Here is a 13,522-nt window from a genome sequence, read left to right as displayed (position 1 = left end):
CAGCAATTGCACTACTGGCTATTTGCCTAAAGAGTATGAAAACACTAATCTGAAAAGATATATGTACCCCTATGTTTACTGCAGCATTATTTACAATAGCCCAAATATGGAAGCAGTCTATATCCATTCATCTATATATGAATGGATAAAGAAGATAGGATACACACACACACACACACACACACACACACACACACACAGTGGAATATTACTCAGCCATAAAAGAATGAAATCTGGGAGGGGTGCCTGGGTGGCTCAGTTGGTTAAGTGTCTGACTTGATTTTTTTTTTTTTAATTTTTTTTTTCAACGTTTATTTATTTTTGGGACAGAGAGAGACAGAGCATGAACGGGGGAGGAGCAGAGAGAGAGGGAGACACAGAATCGGAAACAGGCTCCAGGCTCTGAGCCATCAGCCCAGAGCCCGATGCGGGGCTCGAACTCACGGACCGCGAGATGGTGACCTGGCTGAAGTCGGACGCTTAACCGACTGCGCCACCCAGGCGCCCCACGTCTGACTTGATTTTGGCTCAGGTCATGATCTCATGGTCTGGGCATGGAGCCTGCTTAAGATTCTCTCTCTCCCTCTTCCTGTTTTTCCCCTGCTTGTGCACACATGCACACCGCACACTCTTTCCAAAAAAAAAAAAAAAAAAAAAAGATGAATGCAATCTTGCTATTTGCAATGACATGGATGGATCTAGAGGGTATAATGCTAAGTGAAATAAGTCAGAGAAAGACAAATACCGTGATTTCACTCACATGTGGGATTTGAGAAACGAAATAAATGACTAGAGAAAAAAAGAGACAAACCAAAAAACAGACTCTTAACTATAGAGAACAAACTGATGGTTATTGGAAGGGAAATGGGTGAAATGAGTGATGGGGATTCGAGTATGATGAGAAGCCATAAGGAAGCTGAGGGCCAAGCACAAGCTAGCACAGCGCCCCGCCACTCCCCCCACCAGGTGGGGTATGTGTGACATTACTCAGGCACTCCGGGATGTGTGACATTACTCAGGCACTCCAGGCTGCCCAAGAACAAAGGAAAGGACAGGAAACGAATGGTTAAAGTGATAGAGTCTCCATCAGTTTACAAATATCTCATCAATGGCCTAATCTCCAGGAACTCCCTACTATCTTAATAATGCTTCCCTAGAGGGAAAAACAACCTTAGCTTGGCAATACCTATGCCTCCAGTAATCTGTAAACCCTCTTTAGCATATGGAAATCCCTTTAAAAAACTTCCTCTTGACTTTACCTTCCCCAACTCTACAGTAGATAAGCAGTCACTCTGCAGAGCCCCAGTGCAGCTCTTCCTGCCCACGGTCCTGTCTCCGTGCTTTAATAAAATCACCTTTTTACACCAAAGACGACTTCAAGAATTGTTTCTTAGCTGTCAGCTCAGAACCCCCACCAATACCCCCAAAACCCCATCAGAGTATACTTATCATGAGGAGTGCTGAGTAATGTATAGAATTGTAGAATCACTATATTGTATGCCTGAGACCAATATAACACTGTTAACTATATTGGAATGGAAAAAAAAAAACAAAACCCAGATTAAACTAATAAAGCCTGGGTGGCTCAGCTGGTTAAGCGTCTGACTTTAGCTCAGGTCACGATCTCAAGGTTTGCGAGTTTGAGCCCCGAGTTGGGCTCTGTTCTGACAGTTTAGAACAGAACCTCCCCTGCTCGCTCTCTCTCTCTTTCTCTCTCTCTCAAAAATAAACATTAGGGGCGCCTGGGTGGCGCAGTCGGTTGAGCGTCCGACTTCAGCCAGGTCACGATCTTGCGGTCCGTGAGTTCGAGCCCCACGTCAGGCTCTGGGCTGATGGCTCAGAGCCTGGAGCCTGTTTCCGATTCTGTGTCTCCCTCTCTCTCTGCCCCTCCCCCGTTCATGCTCTGTCTCTCTCTATCCCAAAAATAAATAAACGTTGAAAAAAAAATTTTTTTTTAAATAAATAAATAAACATTAAAAAAAGAAAGAAAGGTGAAAAGGCTTCATTTTCTTTCAAAGGCACATAAGGCCAAGACAAGTCCAGATGTGGCTCTCTTATAGGGTATGTGTTCAGGTGGGCTGCAGGCTCACGGACCCCAGGGAGAGCAGGAGGAGGGGACCTCTAATCCCTAGGCCCACAGGATAACCAGAAAACCCAAATTTAGAACCCTCAATTCTCCCTTTGGAGGCTTCCCCTCCTTCAGGAGAGAAGGTCGCTGTCCCAGCAGCTTCCAGAAACAGCACAGGCTGGGTCTGCTGGTTTCTGGTTATTTGGCAAAAAAGCATAAATTAACTCTCAGTCCTCAGCACCCAAATAGATGACTCATAGTCAGCCCTGCTGCATAAAGAAAGGACACAAAATGAAGAAATGCAGAGCAAGCTGCCAGAGGCGCCGGGTGCCTTTCTGGAGCATTTCTGGAACGAATGCCTTCCTGGCCTGGTATTCGCAATTCAGATTCTCAGTTTCTGGGGAAAATCACTTACTGCTATATAAACACCCTGGGAGAGTGGGTGGTGTGGGATCATGGCCCAGGGCGGGTTAGAATCAAGCACCAAAAGGCTACAAAGGAATTTCTCTTTTCCTTTGTTAGTGAAGATTTACCAAAAAGGCCCTTTGAGGAAGTAACTGCCTTTGAGATCTCAGAGACGCAGAACAGACCCCACAGGGTCTCCTCCAGGCTTTCTCTCTGTTCCTTGACTTGGATCTGAGGGTTAAAGAAATAATTCACCGCTGTGGCGGTTTCTGTTACTTCCGTCTGAGTTCCTTCCTTTCAGGCAACTAACTGTACAGATTTGACAACTAGCAATTATAGGAACCTAAATGAGCTCGCGTCTCCCGCACCACCTGTATTTCCTACACTCCGGAAAACAAAGCGCCTCAGCAGTTTGGCATATACAGGGCTCCTCTCCCACCTCCACACTCACTCAGAATAAAAGGATCCCTCCTAGGGGGCTTTACAGCTTTCAAAACACTTTCACACACTCAGGTCTCAAAGGCAGGGCAAGCAGAGCTCACACCATCCAGCCTTGGGGACACTCGACTGCCTGTCCCTTCTCCAGGCCCAGCCCCAGCCGAGCACGATGCTGAGTTCAGTATAAGCATAACTATACGTCTTAGCGATTAATCTTCTTAGTGGTCAAGAACATGTTCTCAATATCTCGGTTATGGTCTGAGCTCCCTAGTTCTTCCAGGTTGGCAGGGTAGAAACTAGATCTCATTGTTAGGATAAAGGAAACTGAAGCTCAGAGCATGAATGGTTTTCCCAGGCCCCACTGCCTCGGACCGGAACACCGCATGGGAACTTCACCTCAGCCCGCCACCAATAATATGGCAAGGACAGCTAAGGTTATGGAGTGTCTTTTGCGGTCCTGCAGTGCTAAGCATTTCGGTGGCGTTTCAACAGAAGATAAGAAGGGAGGCCATGACCTTTACTCATGGTTGGATTCCCACTGATGTCAATGAAAACATGCCTCTTGGGCACCTGACCTTGGACCCTGCAAAGCAAGAGATGTGGGCATATAGAAAATAAGAGCTAGTCGCATAGTCACAGTTACGGTACTTAGGTAGAGTCTGTGAGAAAGATGAGGTCGCCTGAAACAGAGAACCATAGAACCGAATCCACATTTATGGTCTAAACTGGTAACTCTCAGACGGAGGTATGGTAGCTCCAAGGAAAACCAAGATGGAAGATCTCCAGCTGCTCCTTTCAGTAGAGTAGCCACGAGCTACACATGACTACTTAGCACTTAAAAGACATGAGCTGCTGGGGTGGCTCAGTCAGTTAAGTGCTGGACTTCAGCTCAGGTCATGGTCTTACAGTTTGTGGGTTCAAGCCCCGTGTCAGGCTCTGTGCTGACAGCTCAGAGCCTGGAGCCTGCTTTGGATTCTGTCTCCCTCTCTCTCTGCCCCTCCCCCACTTGTGTCCTGTCTCTCTCAGAAATAAGTAAACATTAAAAAAAACTTTTTAATTAATAAACAAAAAAAGAAACACAGCTGGTCCCAGTTGAGATGTGCCATAAGTGTAACATACACTCTGGATTTAAAAAATTTAATACCAGAGAAAAGATTGTAAACATATGTCTTTAATAATTTTGATATTGATTACCTGTTGAAATTATGTTTTGGATATGTTGAGTTATATAAATTATTAAAATTAATTTCACTCCCTTAATGTGCGATTAAAAAACTAAATAAAATTAAAATTTTGATTAAATCAAAATTTGATTAAAAAATAAAATAAGAGGGTAAATTAAAACTATGTGTACTGTGATGGAAAGAATCCATCTAAATTTTTTTTTTTTTAATGTTCATTAATTTATCTTGAGAGAGGGAGAAAGAGAGGAAAAGAGAAAGAGGGAGAGAGAAAATCCCAAGTAGGCTCTGTGCACAGCACAGAGCCCAATGCAGGGCTTGAACTCATGAACCATGAGATCATGACCTGAGCCAAAATCAAGAGTTGAATATTTAACTGACTGAGCCACTCAGGTTTTTTAACCATTAAGTTGGTTTTTTAACCATGATCATCCTTTATCAGGAAAATAAACTATGCCTGTGTAATTTACTTTAAATAAAGACATTAAGTGACTTGCCCGTATCCATTCAACAAGTGCAGAGCCAGGACTCGAACCTGGATCTATGACAACTCCTAATTCCTGTTCTCATCCCCATGAGAAACTACAGAGGTAAGAAGGCTTTGGAGGTGTTAAAATCAAGGGGAGAGAGAGAGAGAGAGACCTGCCTTGAAAGGTTCCCTGAGGAGACAGAACCAGTTTAGTCATGCAGGCAAAGCTTAATTTAGCTTATTTTGCAAGGCTAACCTGACCTGGATTATTTCTTGCTTGTGCCTCTGCAAACGATAAGCAAAACTTGAACTGTTTCCCAGCTTGCTAGGAGGGAACCACTGAAAATTGTCATGTTGTAACCAATCACTGTGAAGAATAAACAATCACTGCTTTTTCATTATCTAAGCTGCTTGACAGCAATATACTCCTGAGCCTCATTCCATGTTCTGGTCTGAGTGCTCCCGGTTTGCAAACTGCCTTTTTGGTGTCTGCACAATAAATTTCTCCTATTTACTGCTTCAGTGATTCATTGGCTTTGCTTTGGCTATTTGGAACCTTTGACAGAGGGCAGAGGAGCTGAACTCCCACCCATGTCAGGTCATCCCTCTGCAGCATTCCTGGAAGACGGACGGCTAGCATCTGCTTGAATACCTATGGTAATGGGGAGGTCATTACCTTTCCTGGCAGCATGCCCTATTGTTGGCCACCTGCTTATTAGATTTTCCTCCACTAAATGAGGAGACATCAGTCCATCCTAAGTTCTGTCCTTGAGTTTTGTATACTCAGAGAGGAGGCAGCCAACTGGAGCTTAGGCCGAAAGGACAGGCTGGCTTGCACTGGCCTTTAAGGAGAGGTCTCAGATACAGCTCCGGCAGTTTCATCACTGCTTTGTGGGGAAGGGCGCCCTAATTTGCCCTACACCCCACTCAGGCCACCTCACTGCCCAGCACGTCCTACAGACTTGACCTAGGTAAATCTCACTTGCTTCATGTGCACAGACAGCCTCCCTGATTGGCTGTGGGGCCACAGCTGCAGCAAACATCTGAATTTCCATTCATGCTAAGGCTTCCCACCACTGAAAGGATAATTATCTGCCCGCTGTGCTGACAGGTTCCCATCTGGTGAGGGCTGAATGCTGTGTCTTTAGAAAAAGGCAAGCTTCTGGCCTGGCTTTGCCAGGTTTCCTCAGCTACTCTAAGGGGAAAAAAGACATTGCTGGGGGTAGGGACTGGGACTCAGGGTTGGGAGAGGCATAGAGAGAAGAGGAAGGATCTGGGATGCTAATGAATTCCTTGTGATCTCACTCTCCTTCCAGCACACCCTCCTCTGCAAAACTCAACAGGGCTGCTTTGCCAGCCAGAGCTTGCAATGTGCCCAGGTAGACGGAACCCCGAGTCCCAGCGCAGCCTGTGAATTGTTGGCTGCTTGCTAACGGATGAAAGTTGAGGACATGGGGTGCCTGCGTGGCTCAGTCGGTTGAGCATCTGACTCTTGATTTTGGCTCAGGTCATGATCCTAGGGTCCTGGGATCGAGCCCCGTGTTGGACTCTGAGCTAAGTGTAGACCCTGCTTAAGATTCTTTGCCCCGGGGTGCCTGGGTGGCTCAGTCGGTTAAGCGTCCGACTTCGGCTTGGGTCATGATCCTGCAGTTCGTGAGTTCAAGCCCTGCATCAGGCTCTGTGCTGACAGCTCAGAGCCTGGAGCCTGCTTCAGATTCTGTGTCTCCCTCTCTCTCTGCCCCTCCCCTGCTCATGCTCTGTCTCTCTCTGTCTCTGTCTCTCTCCCCAACATTGACAAAAAAAAAAAAAAAAAAAAGATTCTTTGCCCCTCTCCCTCTCTCTTTCCAATTAAATAAATAAAGTCGAGGACAGAATACAAGAGGAGGGATCTGCAAAAGGGATTCCCCCCCACCCACCCAGCTCCCGGGACATCATACTGCAGGGGTCTGCTTTCCTGGTCTGTCCCCCTCACAGTGACAACAGAGCTGTGAACCAAGAACACTCACAACCATGAGAATTGGCATCACTAAACCTTACCACTGCCTCTTCCCTCCTTTCCCTGCCACTTTCCTTTAAAAATTTTTTTTAGGCAGTCGGTTAAGCGTCCGACTTCAGCCAGGTCACGATCTTGCGGTCCGTGAGTTCGAGCCCCGCGTCGGGCTCTGGGCTGATGGCTCAGAGCCTGGAGCCTGTTTCCGATTCTGTGTCTCCCTCTCTCTCTGCCTGTCGCCCGTTCATGCTCTGTCTCTCTCTGTCCCAAAAATAAATAAACGTTGAAAAAAAAATTAAAAAAAAAATTTTTTTTAATGTTTATTTATTTTTGAGACAGAGAGAGACAGAGCAGGAATGGGGGAGGGTCAGAACGAGAGGGAGACACAGAATCCGAAGCAGGCTCCAGGCTCCGAGTGGTCAGCCCAGAGCCCCACGCGGGGCTCGAACTCACGGACCGCGAGATCATGACCTGAGCCGAAGTCGGCCGCTTAACCGACTGAGCCACCCAGGCGCCCCTCCCTGCCACTTTCAAAATAAAAAGAAAATAATAATAAAAGAAATGCTCTTTACAGGTTTTAGTAAAGGGTCTGAAGCCTATAATTTGATCCCCAGTTGCAATTCATCTAGAGAAGCTGTGGGAGGCCCTGTGTGGTCAAGACCTCAGGTCAACCATCTGCCAGCAGCCACGGTTTGCGGTCCTAACCACGACCGTTTCTAAGAGTTGGTGTAACTAGCAGAGTTAGGCTCACGTAAACCCCTAGTAGCATTATTGATTCCAGCCATGTGCTTTGCCCTAAGGCTCCATCTACATAGTTGCCACAAATGTGTGAGCCAGGAATTATTCTTATTAACATTTTGGAAATGTGGAAACCGGACTCGGAAGAATTAAACGACAAGATCACCCAGACAAAAAGTAGCAGAGAAGGGATTTGAAGCCAGCTCTGCCGTGCTCTAAAATCTGTGCTTTAAAAAACAAAATAAGGGGCACCAGGGTGGCTCAGTCAATTAAGCGTCTCTCAGTTTGGGCTCAGGTCATGATCTCACGGTTCGTGAGTTTGAGCCCTGTGTTGAGCCCTGTGTTGAGCCCTGTGCTGAGCCCTGTGCTGACAGTGCGGAGCCTGCTTGAGATTCTCTCTCTCCCTCCTCTGCCCCTCCCCTGCTCATGCACACATACTCTCTCTCTCTCTCTCTCTCTCTCTCTCTCAAAAATAAACAAACTTAAAAAAAATAAAGAAGTCTTTATAAAAAGTTTTTTAAATTTTATTATGGGAAATTTCTAACATACAGAAAAGCACCACAAATAGCCATATACCCAACACCAAGTTGTAACAATCACCAACACAGAGCCTTTCTTGCCATTCTATGCTTGCCCCTTCTCTTTTTTTAGGTTACTTCGAAGTAAACATTAGACATCATGCCATTTTATCCATTAACAATTCAGTTTGTATCTCTAAAAGAGAAAGATCTTCTAAATCTGTGCTCTTGACTCCCTCAAAATAATGACCCCGGGTGAGAGATTACCACAGAATGTCCAGAAAAAGTGTTAAGATTTACATCACCCCCAGGGGGGAATGAAGCATTCCCTGGCCGCCTGTGGCATTTCAGCATAATGTGGGGAGGCTACAGTCATGATCTGTTAAGTCCAAAAATGCCCCTCTGGCAGCCCAACCCCATGAAGACCCGCCCACCTGGCCATATGGACAAACCTTCCTGCCTGTTACCCCCAGTAGCATCTCTCTAAAGAAAAAACATAGGGTGGCTCAGCCGGTTGAGCGTCCCACTTCAGCTCAGGTCATGATCTCACGGCTCGTGGGTTCAAGCCCCACGTGGGGCTCTGTGCTGACAGCTCAGAGCCTGGAGCCTGCTTCGGATTCTGTGTCTCCCCTTTCTCTGCCCCTCCCCTGCTCATGCTCTGTCTCTCTCTGTCAAAAATAAATAAACATTAAAAAAATAAATAAAAAAGAAAAGAAAATGTAAAAAATAAAAATAAAAAAATAAAGAAAATGTTACCGAACCAGTTTCTTCCAGCTGTGCTATCTCAGGACACATTACTGAGTTGGCTGTCCAGTGCTCATGGAATAACATTAACATTTATTCAACACATCCATACGTCAGACGCTGACCTAGGAATTTTTATGTGGCGGGAACCCAATGCTTGATTTTTTTTTAAACATTTAGATTTGATTTTTGTGCTTCGCATTTCCGTTTGGTTTGGGATTTCATCATAATGTTTCAACTGAAATACTATGGAAGGGATCCTTCAAGGGTTGGATCCATCAATCAAGCAGTATTTCTTGAGAACACGTGTGTGTGAGTCACCCTGGAAGCACCAAGAATAGAATATAGCTCCTGCTTTATACTGCAGTGGAAGAAGTTTCTCTGTATTGAAATCCGCAAATACTTTGCGAATCCCCGTCTCTCACGCCACAGGCCTCGTGGTCCCCATCCCAGGGAGCTTCCGAGTCTAGCAGGGGGGATAAGACAAAGTACACAAATGAGCAGAACTCCAAGGCAGAACATCCCAACTGTCGCGGTTGCAACTGGGTGACTGGTGTGAAAAACAACACGTCATGGGAGTTGAAAGGTGATAGCAGTAAAGCGTGAGCTGGAGAACTCAGGAAAGCGTTGGTGGCACCTGAGACGTAGAACGTCCCCCAGGACTCTGTGACATGCTCTACACCCCCGTGTAAAACAGACTCAAGAGACCACCCGCTGGGTCTACTCTCAGCGTCGCCTCACCACGACAGCGGTGCTGGTGCTCACCGAGTGTAGCTGGCTCTGGTCCCATCTGCGTTCTTCCTCCATGAGCCCGAGGTGCCCCCTAACAGCTCTGGGCTGTCTACACTTACTGTGGAAGCCTGGCTGCTGCTGGTGATGGCTCTCGAGGGGTTGCTTGCTGACCCCAGACAGTTGGGTGATGCTGCAGCTGTGTCTCCAGCGGCGGGTTTGCTCACCGAATCAGTGGTTTCCTGCACACTGGAGGGATGATGAAATGGTCTGAAGCACCAACGGAGGAAAGAGTTATACCTCCCGGAATCAGGGCTGAAAATAGACCCGTGGTTGGGATTTTTACAGGCAGGGGTGACGGGGGGATGGAACTATTAGCAGAAGGCACAGATGCATGGGGCACCTGGGTGGCTCAGTCTGTTAAATGTCCGACTTGATTTCGGCTCAGGTCATGATCTCACTTGAACCCCACATCTGTACTAACATCGCAGAGCCTGCTTAGGATTCTCTTTCTCTCTCTCTGTCTCTACACGACCCACCCCCCCCATCAAAATAAATAAACATTTACAAAAAAAAAAGGCACAGAAGCCGGAACAGAGCATGTTCAGGGAACCCCATCTAGAAGGTGGGCCATGGGGGAAGACAGAGAGGGAAAACCATGGAGGTGCATCTGAACAAGCAGGCTGGGCACTTGATGAAAACCCATTAAAACATGCTAAGGACATGGGGCACCTGGGTGGCTCAGTTGGTTGAGCATCCAACTTCTGCTCAGGTCATGATTTTGTGGTTCGTGAGTTTGAGCCCGGTCCTGCACTGCATTAATTCGTTGTTTCCCCAGAGCTTGGCACATAGTAGGTGCTCATTAAATATTTATTGAAAGAAAGAAATAGAAAGGGAAGAAAGGTGGGAGGGAAGGAAGGAAAAAAAAAGGCAAACCTGTGGTATGCTATGAAGATGGTTTGGGGAGAGGCACCAGAGACCTTTCTGCAGTGACGGAGGAGTTAGAAATGGTCAGGTGGGCGATCCACAGTACTTCAGTAAGAGCATCTCTGGCATGGCCAGTGGGGGAGGAAAGCAAAAACAAGGATCCTAGGATGACTGGGAAAAAATGATGGGGCCATTAATAGAAATAAGACAACCAGGAGGAGAAGCATGTAGGTGGGGGAAGGCAGTCAAAGGATGATTTTCATTTTGGACACTTTGAGTTCCAGGTCGTGCCCAAAGTCAGCTAGCCAAGAGGCAATGCAGCGGGAGCTCTGGAGCCCGGGGGCATCCGCGGAGAGGTTCCAGTGGCAATCTTGGGAGCGGGTGAGGTCACGGGGCAGAGGAGAGAGGAGACCCAAGCCTCGAGCCTCGAGCCTCGGAGGCAGAGCCTTGAGGAATGCCCACACCAAGGGAAGAGAATAAGCAGCAGCTGGAGAGACAAAAGGGAAACCAGGAAAGCGCAGCACGGCATCGCGGAGGGGGCTGGTTTCGAGGGGGAGGTGATCAGCGGGACCAGATGCTTCAGAGGTCCAGTGGGACGAGGTCTGAAAAAGCCCGCAGGATTTGGCAACAGGAGGTCACAAGAGCCCACAGAGGGCGCAGTGACTGTGACGCTGCTGAGGGATCCAGATGGTGTCTGGTAGGGAAGGAGCGGGCAGTGAAAGCCTGGAGGCAGCCAGCTAAAGCGCTCTTTGAAGGGCCCTGGCAGCCACGGGGAGAAGAAAGGAAGGACCAGGGCGGTGTGGTGGGAGGTAGGGTTGGAGGAAGATGGGATTTCTGGAATGGGTGAGATGATAACAGATTTGTAGGCAGACGAGAAAGAAGCAGAGAGGTGGAAAGGAAGGGGACAGAGGCCATTTGGGGGAGCAGAGCAAATCCCAGAGAAGGAAGGGAAAACCGAGACAGCATGTATTTTGAAAAAGCCTACCAATCAGAGCAGCACATAGTGATAACAATAAGTCCTTGTATCTGAAAAGCAACGATGGGGCCCCTGGGTGTCTCAGTCGGTTGAGCATCTGACTTCGGCTCAGGTCATGATCTCACATTCACAGGCGTGGATGTGCCCCTCCCCTGCTTGTGCTCTGTCTCTCTCTGTCTCTCGAAAAATAAAATAAAAAACGTTGAGTAGCAGTGAAATGCAATCTACAGAGCACTTTAATGTGCTTTATCTCATTTGATCCTTGTGAGGGTCGTATTATTATCTCTACTAAAACATAAGGAGGTTAAGTGATTCACCCAAGATCACACACCTAATAAACAGAAGAACTCAGGATCAAAAAGTCCCTCATGAGACGCTTATTGACCAAATGCCTGCTGTGCCAGCACTGTGTTAGGTGCCAAAGGTCCCAAAGAGAACAGAAATGGCTCCCGCGCTCAAGGAGCTCACAACCCCGGAGACTGACCTCCACACTACTGACTACTGCTCCAAGACATAATTGTGTTCGGACCGAGGAAGGCAGAGGGTTAGGATCCAAGGGAGGCTTTCCAGAATTGGTGATATTGAGCTGAATCTGGAAGGATAAACAAGAATGAGCTGGCGACAAGCAGGCTGACAAGGGGAAAGGCATTTCCAGCAAAGGAGAGTGGTGCAAGAGCCTGGAGTCTTTGGAAGCTAAGAGCAATTCACTCTGCTGGAACAGAGGGTAGGTGTGGCAAGGTCCGGGAGAGGCATGTGCCAAGTCCGGGGTGGGGAGGCGTGGCGTGCGTCCCTGAGGACCTCTAATCAGGTCCTTAAGGTGAGAGCACCAGCAAAGGGTTTTAAGCGAGGGAAAGCTATCAGATTTGCGTTCTGGAAAAATCACTCTGGAGGACCCCTGGAGGAAGCATGGAGGATGGGTGAGAGCAAGATATTATGGGAAGCGGGGAGACCAGTTAAGATGCAAATTCAGTGGCCTAGGCAAGAAAGGATGAAGCCAGCCTTGATGGGACAGTGGCATTTGTAATGGAATAGAGAACAAATATTTCTATGTAGGAAAAAACTGGCCAGCCTTAGAGGAAAAAGAAGAGGAGGAAATAAGGAAATGGAAGGCTCTAGGACGACTCCCAGCTTCTGGCTGGAAGCAGGAAGAGAAGCAGCTATTGGTAGAGGTGGGGCATTAGGTAGAAATATGAGTTCAGAACATATTGGGTTGAGAAGCCCGTGGACATCCAGTTGGAGGTGCTCAGTGGGTAGTTAGATATGGGATCTGGGGCTCCTGGGGAAACTGACCTGAAGATATATCTTTGTGAGTCACAACATAAGGCAGTGGATGGAGCCTCAGATGGGGGTGAGTATTTGGCGGGGGAAGAGAAAAGAGTCTCTCGCACAGCCTTACGGAGCATTGGCATTTAAGGAGTAGGTGGATGAGAAGGGGCTCTTGAGGAGGAGGTCAGGAGGAGAGGCCAGAGAGGTAGGAAAGAAAAAAAAAGGAGAAAAGGATGTTCCAGAAGACACTGAGATGTAGCGGGTCACCTGGGGAGACGCTACTGAGAACAAGAGTACCTTCCTCATTCCCTTTCAGGAGGAGAGGACTTCCCCCAGGCTGGTCAGAGAAGGTTTTAGAAAATAGAAGGAAAGTGAGAAAGAGAAAAGAGCTTCCCAGCTGAGAACAGGAAGGAGAGAGGGTTAAGTGCATCTCGTCTCGTCTTTGCCGTGTTTCCTTGACTCTGGCTGCAATAATCAGTGCATTCATAGAAAATAACGCATGTTATTTAATGAAATGAGGAGAATCAGATGTTCAAAATGTTTCAATGACGTGCTTTAAAACCAGACACGCTAAAAATGGAGACCATCCAATGTGATCATGCTGTCCTCAAAAATATTCCTTTGATAAACATCAAACTGTTCTGTTTACCAGAAATGTTAACAAGGAAAATAAACAATAGGGCTATTTAGGAGTATTTCAAAATTGAAGTTTAAACCATAAAAGAAAACAAGAGGCAAACAAACAAACAAAAAAAATCCAAAACTGCATGAACATTGCAGACTTCAGCTGCCCTTGAAATCTTTTTCTCTGCCTAACATTACATAATTCTTCATTGGCCCAAGCTATCAGGTTCACATGTTAAAAATTTGGTCAGTGTGTGTCATACTTAAAAGACAAGGTACTGAGAGAGAAGAATGGGATAAAGAGAAGGGAAAAGGTTTGACACATAAAAGCCTGAGGATTTTCTAGAGGAACTTTAAGAATATTAATGAGGTGCGCCTGGGAGGCTCAGTCAGTTAAGCAGCCGACTTCGGCTCAGGTCATGATCTCACGGTCCCTGACTTTGAACCCC

At 47.0% G+C, this 13,522-nt stretch overlaps 1 long non-coding RNA gene across 1 annotated transcript; it reads right to left on the bottom strand.

Annotated features, from left to right (window-relative positions):
- Positions 1-8,617: 8,617 nt before the first annotated feature.
- On the bottom strand, positions 8,618-11,296 carry LOC147574337 (uncharacterized). The gene is made up of 3 exons (XR_015243731.1): positions 11,193-11,296; positions 10,217-10,378; positions 8,618-9,529 (listed from the first exon to the last, which is right to left on the bottom strand). It is a non-coding gene; the product is annotated as an uncharacterized LOC147574337 (long non-coding RNA).
- Positions 11,297-13,522: the final 2,226 nt, after the last annotated feature.

Source organism: Puma concolor, chromosome E1 (assembly GCF_028749965.1).
Source record: "Puma concolor isolate L17-30 chromosome E1, mPumCon1.1.hap2, whole genome shotgun sequence".
NCBI lineage: Eukaryota > Metazoa > Chordata > Mammalia > Carnivora > Felidae > Puma > Puma concolor.
Note: the sequence above shows the minus strand (reverse complement) of the source record. Positions and strands in the feature narration are given on the sequence as shown.